Source organism: Pelodiscus sinensis, chromosome 13, assembly GCF_049634645.1.
Source record: "Pelodiscus sinensis isolate JC-2024 chromosome 13, ASM4963464v1, whole genome shotgun sequence".
Classification (NCBI taxonomy): Eukaryota; Metazoa; Chordata; order Testudines; family Trionychidae; genus Pelodiscus; species Pelodiscus sinensis.
The window spans coordinates 32,766,686-32,779,665 of record NC_134723.1 but is presented as its reverse complement, the minus strand read 5'-3'; the positions used below and the strand labels follow the sequence as shown (position 1 = coordinate 32,779,665).

At 45.7% G+C, this 12,980-nt stretch overlaps 1 protein-coding gene across 4 annotated transcripts in view; it reads left to right on the top strand.

Annotated features, from left to right (window-relative positions):
- The window catches only part of GRIA3 (glutamate ionotropic receptor AMPA type subunit 3), a 254,923-nt gene that overhangs the window by 41,718 nt on the left and 200,225 nt on the right, over positions 1 to 12,980 (top strand). The gene's annotated exons all lie outside the window — the stretch shown is intronic.

Sequence of the window (12,980 nt, the reverse complement as noted above, 5' to 3'; positions counted from 1 at the left end):
GCTGCCCCCCACTACCCTCCCAAAATGGCACCCTTGGTTCAGTCTTCAGCTTGGGTGAGTCAACTGCTTCTGAGCGTTCAATCAGAGTTTCTTTTGTGGGAAAGAAGTCTGTTAAATATGGCGTGACCCAGCTTCTATGCTTCTATGACACCTAATCAATATGTTCCTCTTTCCTGCTAAGATACAGTATGTTGAAGAAGTGTTATAGTAAAATCATGTCTTTCTGGACAATATGTAGTAGTCAAACAGAAGTTGTTGGGCTCAGTATACAGGTAGCTGGATGAAATTTAATGGCCTGTGAAATACAGAAGGCCCACTGAGAGAAAATAGGGCCACCCATGTGTCCTACTCACTAGCCTAGGTTGCCCCTCACTGATTTAGTCTGACCTTCTGTATTTCACAGGCCATTAGATTTCATCCAGCTACCTGTGTACTGAGCCCAACAACTTCTGTTTGACTAATACATATTGTCCAGAAAGACATGATTTTACTATAACACTTCTTCAACATACGGTATCTTAGCAGGAAAGAGGAACATATTGATTAGGTGTCATAGAAGCATAGAAGCTGGGTGCATTGGATAGAATCCAGCAAAGGGCAACAAAAATTATTAGGGGTTTAGAGCATATGATTTATGTGTCGAGGCTGAGGATTTGGGCTTATTTAGACTACAGAAGAGTAAGGGGGGAATTTGATGGCAGCCTTCAACTAACTGAAGCGGGGCTCCATACAGGATGGAGACAGGTTGTTCTTAGTGGTGACAGATGACAGAATGAGGAGCAATGGTGTAAAGTTGCAGTGGGGGAGATCTAGGTTGGATATCAGGAAAAACTATTCCACTAGATGGATGGTGAAGCACTGGAATGGGTTACTTAGGGAGGTGGTGGAATCTCCATTCCTAGAGGTTTTTAAGTCCCAACTTGACAAAGCCATGGCTGGGTTGATTTAGTTGGGTTTGGTCCTGCTTTTAGCAGGGGGTTGGACTCAATGACCTCCTGAGGTCTCTTCCAGCCCTATGATTATATGACTCAGCATGCACCTCACTTCACATGCCCTTGCTTTAGGATAGGGGTGGGCAAAAGGGCCTCTGTGGACCGGATCCAGCCCTGCCGCTCTCTCTCCCCCTGGCCAATTAGGGCCTGGGGTCGGAGAGACTGCACAAAGTTTCCTCCACCCTGCCAGGAGCATGCAGTGCTTCTAAGCACCGCAGTCTTCTTGCAGGGCAGGAGCAGGGCGGAGGAAACTTTGCACACTCCCCCCTGCCCTCAGGCCCTGATTGGCGTGGGGGAAGGAGGGAGAGTGCGCAAAATCTCCTCCCACCCCAGGGGCATGGGCGCCTAGGGGGAACCTCTGGGAGGAGGCAAGGACTTCATGTGCTCCCCGATCCCCAGACCAATCATGGTCTGTGGGGGTATGTCTACACTACACCGCTAGTTCAAACTAGCGGGGTAATGTAGGCATACCGCAATTGTAAATGAAGCCCGGGATTTGAATTTCCCGGGCTTCATTTGCATAAGCGGGCGCCGCCATTTTTAAATCCCCGCTCGTTCGAACCCCGTGCCGCGTGGCTACACGCGGCACGAACTAGGTAGTTCGAACTAGGCTTCCTAGTTCGAACTACCGTTACTCCTCATTCCACGAGGAGTAATGGTAGTTCGAACTAGGAAGCCTAGTTCGAACTACCTAGTTCGTGCCGCGTGTAGCCACGCGGCACGGGGTTCGAACGAGCGGGGATTTAAAAATGGCGGCGCCCCGCTTATGCAAATGAAGCCCGGGAAATTCAAATCCCGGGCTTCATTTGCAATTGCGGTATGCCTACATTACCCCGCTAGTTTGAACTAGCGGGGTAGTGTAGACATACCCTGGGTGGGGAAGTATCCTGGTCCCTCTCCTTCCACCTGAAGATGCAATTTAATGGCCTGAGAAATACAGAAGGTCAAACTAAATCAGTGAGAGGAAACCTAGGCTAGTGAGTGGGACACGTGGCCCCAGGGCCAGCTCTAGGTTTTTTGCTACCCCAAGCAAAAACATTTTTGGCCTCCCCCCCTCCCTTTTTTGTTGGCAGTGACCCGGACCCGGAGCAGGGGTGGCTCCAGCCGTGGCTTAGGCCCCCTGTCGCGGAGGGAGGGGGCGTTCTCAGCGTGCTTGGCCTGGAATGCAGGTTCTGGCCCGGCACAGCCCAGCATGGGGATAAGAGCTCGGCCTGAGACCAGGACCGACACTGAATGACCCAGAGCGCCAGGCTGGACCCCAGACACCTGTGTTCTGTCGCTGACCCTGCCGACGGCTGGCCTGGGGCAAGTTGCTTCCCTGCTGCCTCACTTTCCCCTTCGGGAGCCGGGAAGACGCTGCTGCCCTGTGCGGCCAAGCACAATGACCGGGTGGGGAGGGGCGGAGGAGCTGGGACTCCATGGCCATCCTGTTTGGATGGACACCCATGCACCATGACTCTCGCAGGGCCCCATGCCCCTCCCCCTCCTATTCCCCCTGCAGGGCCCTGCCAAGTCTGTGACGTGGCTCTGGCTGGCCAATCAGTGTGTGCAGCGGGGCACACGCAGGTCCTGGCCCTGCGGGAAAGAGATTCGGGCAGGACTATGGGGCACCTGCCTGGGCCCTGGAAATGTGCCGCCCCAAGCACATGCTTGCTTTGCTAGTGCCTAGTGCTGGCCATGGGTGGCCCTACTTTCTCTTCCTGTGCAGCCCAGGGCCACTTTAAAATTTCTGAAGTGGTCCCCGGCAAAACATTATTGCCCACCCCTGCTTTAGGGGCTTGTCACTTTAGTAACACTGGTGGGGGCAAAAAATTATGTGGATAAAAACCTAAGGAATCTGGCAACCCTTTGCATGGGCTGGTGAACAAAATGTCTGGTGGACTAGACTAGATGATATAATCTGGTCTTTTCTATGAATTTATGAGCACTAGAAGGAAAATGTGTACCCAGGAGAATTATATCAAATAGATGGTGATGTTGGAATGTGAAGACAGCCTACTCTGTCAGGGTATGTCTACACTACAGCGCTAATTCGAACTAACTTAGTTCGAATTAGTTAATTCGAACTAAGCTAATTCGAACTAACGGATCCAGACTAAAAAACTAGTTTGAATTAGCGTTTTGCTAATTCGAACTAGCATGTCCACATTAAGTGGACCCTGAACCGGGGTTAAGGATGGCCGGAAGCAGTGCCGGCAGGGCATCAGAGGAGGACTTAGAGCGTGGAGATGCTTTCTCAGGCTAGCCGAGGGCTGTGCTTAAAGGGTCCCGACCCCCACCCCGGACAGACAGTTCTCAGGGGTGCCCCGCTTGCAAAGCAGTCCTGGCTTGGAGTGCCCTGAGTGCCCACACTGGGCACATCACAGCACTCGGCCATCAGTCCGGCTGCACTTGCCGCAGGCTGCCATCTGGGGAGAGGGGACAATTGGGGGGCTGCAGGAGAGCTTCCACCCCCAGAAGCCCGCAGAGCCAGCCCAGTCCTCCCCATCGGGGGCTCGTGCCCCATTCCTCCCTAACCTCCTTCCACTTACCCTTCCCTAGCCCCTTTTCTTGATGTACAAAATAAAGATAACGTGTCTTCCAAAATGGAATCTGTCTTTATTGAACAAAACTGGGGGAGACTGGGAAAAGGAGGTGGGAGAGGGGAAGAGAAAGGCTGGGAGAGGGGAGGGCAACTAAAATGATCAGGGGTTGGGAACAGGTCCCATATGAAGAGAGGCTAAAGAGACTGGGACTTTTCAGCTTAGAAAAGAGGAGACGGAGGGGGGACAGGATAGAGGTATCTAAAAGCAGGAGTTGGGTGGAGAGGGTGCATACAGAAAAGTTCTTCATTAGTTCCCATAAAGAAGGACTAGAGGACACCAAAGGAAAGGAATGGGTGGCAGGCTTCAAACTAGTAACAGAAAGTTGTTCTTCACAAAGCAAAGAGTCAACCTGAGGAACTCCTTGCTGCAGGAGGCTGTGAAGGCTAGAAATGGAACAGAGTTTAAAGGGAAGTGAGATCAAGTCATGGAGGTTGGGTCCATGGAGTGCTATTAGCCTGGGGGTAGGAGTGGTGTCCCTGCCCAAGGTTTGTGGAAGGCTGGAGAGGGATGGCACGAGACAAATGGCTTGGTCACTGTCTTCGGTCCATCCCCTCCAGGGTCCCTAGGGTTGGCCACTGTCGACAGACAGGCTACTGGGCTAGATGGACCTTTGGTCTGACCCAGGACGGCCATTGTAAGCTCAGGGCTCAAGGTCGGGGGTCTCAGCGGACCACCTTGATTTTCATGCACACCTGCTCCTGGGTGGCCAGGCTGGCAGCTATCCTGCCCAAGCCGGCCACTTTCCTGTGCCTAGTGCGGAGATCGTGGACGAGGTCCACGATGTCCGCACTAGCCCAGGCGGGTGCCCGCCTCTTGCAGTCCCAGGCAAGCTCCCAGGAGCCGCCAGCCTGGTCCCGGGAAGAGAGGGAGGGCTGAGGGGCATCGGGTGGGTGGCTTGATCCGTGCCAGGTGCAGGGTCTGCTGGCTGGGTGCTGGCAGGCTTGCACCTGGCACGGGCACCGTAGCCACCCCGTGCCCCTTTAAGAGGTCCGGGGCCGGGAGGGGGGCAGTAGAGTTTCCCTGGTGTTGGCCAGAGTGGCCACCAGGGAAACCTGGGGAGGGCTAGCCTCCCACTAGTTCGAATTAAGGGGCTACACACCCCTTAATTCGAACTAGTAAGTTCGATCTAGGCTTAATCCTCGTAGAATGAGGATTACCTAGTTCGAACTAAGCGCTCCGTTAGTTCGAATTAAATTCGAACTAACGGAGCGCTAGTGTAGAGCCTATGAAAGTTAGTTCGAACTAATGTCCGTTAGTTCGAACTAACTTTGTAGTGTAGACATACTCTCCGGGCTATGAAGGAGGTGTACACTGTACTATAAACTCAAGGCTTGTGAGACCTTGGGTTGTAGAGCTGTTGTTTCCATGTCCATTCTTGAAAATCTACCCTGCATGATAAGCCGGGGCTTACAATTGCTGGACCTAAGTCTTGAAGCCATGCTAATGAGTCTTGCTTGAAAGAATTGGGTTTGTTTACTCTGGAAAAGAGAAAACTGAAAGGAGGCATGATAATCTTCAGGTACTCAAAAGGTTCTTACAAGGAGGACGGAGAAATTTTGTTCTCTTTAACCTCTGAAAATAGGACAAGAAGCACTGGTCTTAAATTGCAGCAAGGGAGGTTTAGACATTAGGAAAAACTTCCTAAATATCAGCATGATTAAGCACTGGAATAAATTGCCTGGGGAGGTTGTATAATCTCCATCACTGGAGATTTTTAAGAGCAGGTTAGACAAGCACCTGTTGGGGATGATCTATTCTAATCTAGTCTAGAATAGACAGTGCTTGGTCCTGCTAGTCCCCTGCCATGAGAGCAAGGGACTGGGCTTGATGACCTCTTGAGATCCCTTCCATGATTCCATGATTGTCTACACTCAGATTTGCAGCTTGGGCTGTGTCCGCAGTACAGAATGGCAGGCCATGAATCTGTGTCCAGCAAGTCTCAAGATTTGACTCATCCCCCTAGCAGGGTCCTAGGACACAGATCCTGAGTGATTAGTGATCCAACTCAGCCTGATTTGTGTACAAAGAAATGGGGATTGGGCTTAAACCAGAGTCAGAACCACGGGTTAGGGATCGTCCATTACATGGTGGATTGACACAGCAGTGATCAATCCACCAGCAGTCAATTTATCATGTCTGCTTAGATGCAATACATTGATCTCCAAGCACTCTCCTGTCAACTCTAGTACTCCACCAGGATGAGAAGAGTAGTCAGTGTCAATGGGTTATCCCCTGATAACCTTACCACACAGAAGACACCATGATAAATATATCATCTTCAGCGATGCTATTAGCTATTAACATAGCTGAAGTTGCATAGGTGTAAACAAGGCGTAAATGAGCAGTGTAAATATACCTCTTTGTTTTTGTCTGCTATGTTGGTTAGCACAACAAACATTTTCTTCCCTTGATAGGAATCACTTCAAACCCGCATGACCCTGAAGTTCTTCATCGTCTCTTGACATACTTAAAGATTCATCAGTTTCTGCCATCTTATCTCTTATGCCATATGAGTATAGACAACTGGCAGTTAATTTTTTACACTGTTAGCAGAATGTCTTAACTACTCTTTTATTAGGCTGCTTCCCCATATTACCTCATGTCAAAATGTCTCACTTCTTCCTTAACTTTATGTTTGTTATTGCAAAGGACAAACATAGATGGTTATGGTTTATCTAGTACAGCTGCCACTGTTATTTCTAGTGTAGCTGCCACTGGTTTATCTGGAGCTCTGCACAGCTGTTGCAAGACACAAAAAGTAATTCTGCTCTACTCTGCACTGATTAGACCTCAACTGGGCTGTGTCTAGACTGGCAAATTTTTCCGCAAAATCAGCTGCTTTTGCGGAAAAACTTGCCAGCTGTCTACACTGGCCACTTGAATTTCCACAAGAACACTGACTTCCTCCTGTAAGAAATCAGTGCTTCTTGCGGAAATACTATGCTGCTCCCGTTTGGGCAAAAGCCCTCTTGCGCAAATCATTTGTGCAAGAGGGCCAGTGTAGACAGCACAATACTGTTTTGTGCAAAAAAGCCCCGATGGCTAAAATGGCGATTGGGGCTTTTTTGCGCAAAAGCGCGTCTAGATTGGCACGGATGCTTTTCCGCAAAAAGTGCTTTTGCGGAAAAGTGTCTGTGCCAATCTAGATGCTCTTTTCTGCAAATGCTTTTAATGGAAAACTTTTCCGTTAAAAGCATTTGCGGAAAATCATGCCAGTCTAGACCTAGCCCTGAAGTATTGTGTCGAGTTCTGGGCACCACATTTCTGGAAAGATGTGGAGAAATTGGAGAAGGTCTAGAGAAGATCAACAAGAATGATTAAAGGTGTAGATAACATGATCTATCAGGAAAAATTGAAAGACATGGATTTGTTTAATATGGAAAAGAGAAAGGGGACATGATAGCAACTTTCAAGGGTGTTAAAAAAAGAAAGGAGAAAAAATATTCTCCTTAAAGTCTAATGATAGGACAAGAAGCAATGGGTTTATATTGCAGCATGGGAGATTTACATTGGACATTAGGAAAAACTTCCCAACTGTCAGTGGTTCTTAAGCCCTGGAGGGGCTCTTGGGTGGTTGTGAAATCTCCATCATTGGAGATTTTTAAGTGCAGGTTAGACAAACATCTGTCAGGGATGATCTAGATAGTGCTTGGTCCTGCCATGAGGGCAGGGTACTGGACTTGATGACTTCTCAAGGTCCTTTCGAGTTCTAGTATTCTATGGTTCTTTTATTACTGTTATAAAAATTGCTAAATTAGATTTAGAGCATCCTCCCTCTTTGGGAGGGAGTGCATATCAAATTATGTGCTGTATTTTATCTTCTCCTCAGATGAACAACCCCTCTTTGCAGGTAAAATACTGAAATAAAAATTGTAGTGCTTCCTTTCCTACATTAGAATTAATTATATTGTAATGAATAAAGAGGGAAAAGCAATTCATAAAATCTATAATGATTGGTGTGATTAACCTGCAGTCGACATAACTTCTTAGAAAAAAATTGCATTGTCTTTTGCTGCAACAAAATTACTTATTTAACAGTCCCTTTCTGTGTTTGATCATCGTTTCCAGTAAGGGAAAGCAAACATAAGTCAATTTGTGCTGAACTATCAAAAATAATACCAATAGAACTAGCCTTGCATCCAGTGGGTAAGTTGTATGTGGGAAGAACATAGAACTAGGTGGTTACTTTGCTAATGTACCTGCTTTTAAATGTGGCTCATTGATTAATGGCATTAGAATGGTAAGGAAATTAAAATTCACTTAAAGATGTATTTGTTGGAAAGCAAGCTACACTATGTCTGTGAGTGAGCAAAACACTTAGTGAGAGTTTTATGCTTCAGAATCATAACAGAATTAGAAGTTTAAAAAAGCAAATGAGCATTGAGGATAACTAGCCCTGTATCTTCCCCTTATAAAAACAAAGGTTTATTTGGCCTTTAAATGGGCCAGTAAAATCAAATTGGCATCCTACCGTGTGTGCTGAATGGATAATCAGAAGTCTTAAGCTGCAAAGAAAGAAGCAAGGAGAAGCTTTAGGGTAGGGGTGGGGAACCTAAGGCTCAGGGGCCGGATGCAGCCCCAGCTTGCCTGGATCCAACCTCCAAGGCTGGGTCTCCTCCCCCAGCACTGGCACTCCAACCCTCCCTCCTCCCTGCAAGGCTAGAACACACAAAATCTACTAGGCTGGGCCCCCGTAGGCCCTGATGTGCAAGGGGAATGTGGGGAGTGTCTTTCTCCTCAGTCAAGGAGACTGAGGCTACGTCTAGACTGCAGAGTTTTATCGGAAAAAGATACGCAAATTGCAAACCACAATTTGCATATCTTTTTCTGCTCTTTTTTGGGGGGGGAGGGGACAGAGGCTTTGCCGAAATTTGGCTGGTCTACATGGGGCCACATTTCAGAAAAACCTTCTCTTTTGGAACATCCGTTATTCCTCACACTGAGAGGAATACAGGGATGCCAAAAGAACGCTGTTCCAAAAAAGAAACTTTCCAAAAAAGCAGATGTGTTCCCTGGATGCAGCAAAGCTTTTCCGGGATACCTCTGGAATCCCAGAAAAACTCTTCAGTCTAGACATAGCCTAAGTGTCTTTCTCAGTCAAGGGCCATGACACTGCAGGTTTGGTGGTTTTTGTTTTCTGTAGGTCAGCGGTCCTTAAAAAAAAAAGGTTCCCTCCTCACCCTCCCACCAAAAAAAGGTATTCCCCCCCTGCTTTAAGAGATGAAGATATTCTAAAGTAATATTGCTTATCAAGTCACTCTTTAAAGTATAAAGTATTAAACAAGCAGAGTTGTACTGAATAGAGGCACAATTCAGGAGACACAAAAGATGCTCTTTTTGTTTTAAGACAAAAGTAAGAATTCTTTGATCCAACAAACAGATCTGAGAAAAATAGAGTTACAAGTACCAGCTGAAAGGCAGATTTAGCCTTCTCTACACTAGGGAGTTATTTTGAAATACCTTCCCCCCCTTATTTCAAAATAATAAACGTAGCGCCCACAATACCAAGCCCATTATTTCAAAATCTGTACTCCTGCTTTGCTCAGAGAATAACACTTATTTCAAAATAGTGTTAGTGTGGACACTCCACTGCTGCTATTTCAAAATAACTACTCCCCAGATTAATTCAAAGTAATTACTCCCCAGTGCTTTTTAGGGCTCTAAGTCCAAGTAGCATGTCCACAATAATGGAGCCTGTCTCAGACTAATTTCGAGGCTTCCCTGTAGTGGGGACACACTATTTCAATTTTGTTATTTTGGAAATTATTTCAAATTTAGTTATTTTGAAATAATTTCCTGTTGTAGACATACCCTTAGGCTATGTCTACTGCCAGCTTTTGCCAGCAGAGAGTATGCAAATGACGTGCTGATTAGCATTTTGTCATGCTTCATTTGCATAATCTATTCGAGTCATTTTTGCGCACGGGGTTTTTCCGCACAAGCAAGCAGTGTGGTCGGTTCCTTTTTGTGCAAAAACCTCTTTTTGTGCAAGATCCTTATGCCTCTCCTTATGTTCTCTGGGAACAGTAAGACATTGGATTTTCAGGAACTTAAATGTTTCTCTACAATGAAGGGGAAAACTAGATATTTTTAAAATGTACTGTTTCTGTTGGTTTAGTATTTGGTACCTCGTGCCTATAAAGGAAGTTTTCTTGTAAATATTCATTCTGATCAAAACTAAGTCTTTGATAGCATCTAAATCTATGGTAAATATGTTTCTGTAGTTCTTTGGGCATATGTAGTAATTGCTGCTGAAACCCTTTCAGAATCAAAATTGCTACATCAATGTAGCACTTAAAGGAGGGGTAGGCAATCATTTTTGATGGGAGGCCACTCCAAAATTTTGGTTAGTGCTCAAGGGCTGCACTTTTCTATGGAGGGAGTACCGTGATCTGGGACAGAGGTTGGGTGCAGAAGGGAGCTCAAAGTAGGGGACTGGGATGTAGGAGGGTGTGTGAGTTCTGAGGGGGAGTTTGATGAAGGAGGAGACCACAGCATGCAAAGCTTCCCCTTCTCCTCTAGCACAAAGTGGCAGATGGAGCAGTCAGCTGCTCTGACCCCTTGGGCTGTTCCCTGCCTGTGGGCCCAGTGGGGTGGGCTGTGGGCCAGATTGAAAGGTTTGGCAGCAGGACCCGGCTCCCAGGCCATATCTTGCCCACCCATGACTTAAAGTGTTTACTTAACTAGGTACTAGCCCTGCACTCATTGCCATAGTACCAAGAAGGTTGATGATGATAAACCTATATTGGGGTGACAGTGGGAAAACATGTGTTGGGTACAGCCTAGTACAACATTATTCATTTAGCAGTAGTAATCTCAGCAAAATTCACCCCTGTTAAGTTGTTTTAAGGTTTATGTCAGGGGTGGGGAACCTAAGATCCGGGAGCCATATGCAGCCTCTGGCCTGCCTGGATCTGGCCCCCGATGTTTGGAGCTCCCCCTCAGCACTGAGGAGTCTGTTCTGGCGCTCCAGCCCCTCACCATCTCCCCTTGGGACTGGAGCATACAAAATCTACTAGCCTGGGCCAACCTAGGTTCTGGTGTGCAGGGGGAATGTGGAGAGTGTTGTTCTCCTTCTCAGTCAGGGGCCACATCAGTGAGGGTTTTGGATTTGTTTTTCTTCAGGCTCTCAACTGATTTTTCTTTAGGTCAGTGGCCCCTAACAGAAAAAAAATCCTGATTTATGCATCTATAGGCTGAAACCATACCAGGGGTTACATGACTGGTATTTGCCCAGGTCTGATATTTTCACCAGTAGAGGGCAGTAGCAGGGCATTTTACTACTGTAGAGACAGACATACCATCCCTGTTACAATTTGCTATTTTTGTTTACATCTTGCTGGGCCCCATCCTCAGAGATAAGAAAGATAGGCATGATAAGGACCTAAGAGTTTTCAGATTTCAACTACACATGTCCTGCTTTTCTGACCAGGAACACTTAAAAGAACAGGATATTTAGGGCAAATATATTCCCTAAAGTAATCTCAACAGTACATAATCCAGGATATTTATTAAAGGTCTGAGCCTACAAGGTGCTCAGGCAATGGCAGATGAAGGTACTCATCATTTCACAGGACTGTGCTCTAATTCAGTAGATTTTCTTCAGAGCTGATAGATTTTAAGCTGTTAAAATTATCCTGATACTGTCATAATTTCAGATGTGGCATTTATTTTTTCCTTCTTTTTGTTACACTTCCATTTTGCTTGTAACACAGTTTATTATTTGTTTTTTCAGCAGATCATTTTTCTAGAAGACTTGGTATTATTTCCTTATTGTACGCAGTTTAACAAAAGTGTGTTTTAGGCAACATGTTAATTCCTGTGTGATCACACTTGTTGGAATAAATGCTAGTTGTACTCTGGGTTCCTTTGTAGCTTTGTAGTGGAGACTTTTTATAAACTTTAAAGAAAAGTCAGTGTTTTATTTATTCCTTCCCCTTTTCTCTTTAAAAGCAGCTGGTATTATTTGCTGTTGATATCCACTTTTGCTCACATTCTTTTACAATGGTTAAGCACTTAAAAATTCCTCAATGGCACTTATATTTGTGCATCTGGGTCTCCTGGAAGAAAATCAAATGTTCATAGCTGAGTAGCTATTCAAGGTGTTATCTATGATGCCTTGGCAATGTACCGATAATGGGGAGAGTCCTTTTTAAGATAAATAGGCTTTAATTATTCTGGATGTTAGCATTTGTGTTAGAAATGAATGCTTCAATATAATACTTTGGAAAGCAATATATCTTCATGTAGGAGACCTGTCTTTTTTAAAATTTGTAATTAATTTCCCTTGAATCTTGGTAGGTAAAATATGTGGCTCCTTAGCAAGGGTGATGACTGGGGTGGTTGAAATATTTTTGTCTCGTCAACCTGGTTTCGGAGATCACCAGCTTTCACTGGATATGATCCAGCTTAGTTCATCTAGAGTGAACATGTGGCACAGGGGCGGTATGTGGAGAATGGCAGTGTTGCTGCCTAAGCTATGGCTGTTCAGATGAGAACGGCAGGGCACTGACTCCTGAGATGGTAGTTGGCAACTTTCATGAGTACCAACCTCACCAAAGCATTCTTCTAATGTGAAATATTGATAATGGGTTTTAGTTTACATTTTTAAGCAACCAAACCGCTTTATAAAAAAGTCTTTGTAAAAAGAACTTTGACAACCTCCCTTGCCCCCTGCTAATCCATCTTCCCAGTCAAACAGCCACGGTTTATTGCCAAACAACTTGCCAAAGGAAATGTGCCCTTTTGTCCTTAAATCTGACTTTCCACCACCACCACCTGAAAAGAATGACCCCTCCCAGAGGCCCAGGCTTCCTACACCTGTAACTTGTTGAAGGGATGATGTCTGTGGGGCATGGAGAGTTTTATGCCCATGGCAAGGGAAGATTACTCAATTTCCAAAAGGATAAATAACATGTATCAGTTGGCTCCTCTTAGTTGTGGAATGACAGCTGTTTTGGGGCCATCTGACTTTCTCCTGAAGATACTTGTTAAAAGATATATGAGTAAAGAATTTCTGTCCCACAGCCATTAGCTAACTCTACAGCCAGACAATAGCATTCATTAGTAGGAATGAATGCTAATAGCTCATGAATATATTCCTTTATTTTGTTACTTTCTCAGAGCAGTCACATTAGTTCATTGCCAATCTGGATGCTGCCAGCCATGTTAGTAAGAGTCTGATTAGAAACATCAAGAGCTCACTCTTATGGAGTGACAAGCCTCCCAGACTCCAATCAGCTCTGGTAGGAGCTCACAAGTGGGCATGGAACTGGTGCTGGTGTTTTTACGTAGAATGAATTTTGTAACTGTGAGCCAAGGAAATAAAAGGGACATAAGAAGCGCTGGATTTATTGCCCAGCTCTGGTATCATGGTTAGAAGTCTCAAAACGGTTTTATCATT